Raw genomic sequence first — 1086 nt, forward strand, 5'->3', positions numbered from 1 at the left:
TTTTTACCTTACTATAGTATGATATTTTTTTGACATTTTTATGCCTTACTATACTATGACGTTTTATGCCTTATTATACTGTGATATTTTTTCACATTTTCATGCCTTACTATACTATGATATTTTTATTTACCTTTTCATGCCTTACTATACTATGGTGTTTTTGTGCCTTACTATACTAAGATATGTTTTTGACGTTTTATGACATTTTTATGCCTTACTATATTATGACGTTTTTTCACCTTTTGATGCCTTACTATACTATGATATTTTTTTCACGTTTTTATGCCTTATGTTTTTTCACCTTTTTATGCCTTACTATACTATGACCTTTTTATGCCTTACTATACTATGACTTTTTTTGAAGTTTTAATGCCTTACTATACTATGACGTTTTTTCACCTTTTTATTCCTTATTATACTATGATATTTTTTTCACCTTTTTATGCCTTACTATACTATGACCTTTTTATGCCTTACTATACTATGAAGTTTTTTCACCTTTTTATGCCTTACTATACTATGATATTTTTTTCACCTTTTTATGCTTACCATACTATGATATTTTTTTCACCTTTTTATGCCTTATTATACTATGATATTTTTTTGACGTTTTTATGCCTTACGTTTTTTCACCTTTTTTATGCCTTACTATACTATGATATTTTTTTGACGTTTTTGTGCCTTACTATACTATGACTTTTTTTTTACCTTTTTATGCCTTACTATTCTATGATGTTTTTTGGGGTTTTCATGCCTTACTATAATATAATGTTTTTTTCACATTTTCATGCCTTACTATACTATGACGTTTTTTCACCTTTTTACAGCTTATTATACTATGACATTTTTATGCCTTACTATACTATGATATTTTGTGACCTTTATATGCCTTATTATACTATGATATTTTTTCACATTTTCATGCTTTACTATACTATGACGTTTTTTCACCTTTTTATGCCTTACTATACTATGATGTTTTTTCACCTTTTTATGCCTTACGTTTTTTCATCTTTTTATGCCTTACTATACTATGACCTTTGTATGCCTTACAATACTATGACGTTTTTTCACCTTTTTATG

Source organism: Seriola lalandi, unplaced genomic scaffold (genome assembly GCF_002814215.2).
Source record: "Seriola lalandi dorsalis isolate HSWRI2012SDOR001 ecotype SW California unplaced genomic scaffold, Sedor1 jcf7180002054769, whole genome shotgun sequence".
NCBI lineage: Eukaryota > Metazoa > Chordata > Actinopteri > Carangiformes > Carangidae > Seriola > Seriola lalandi.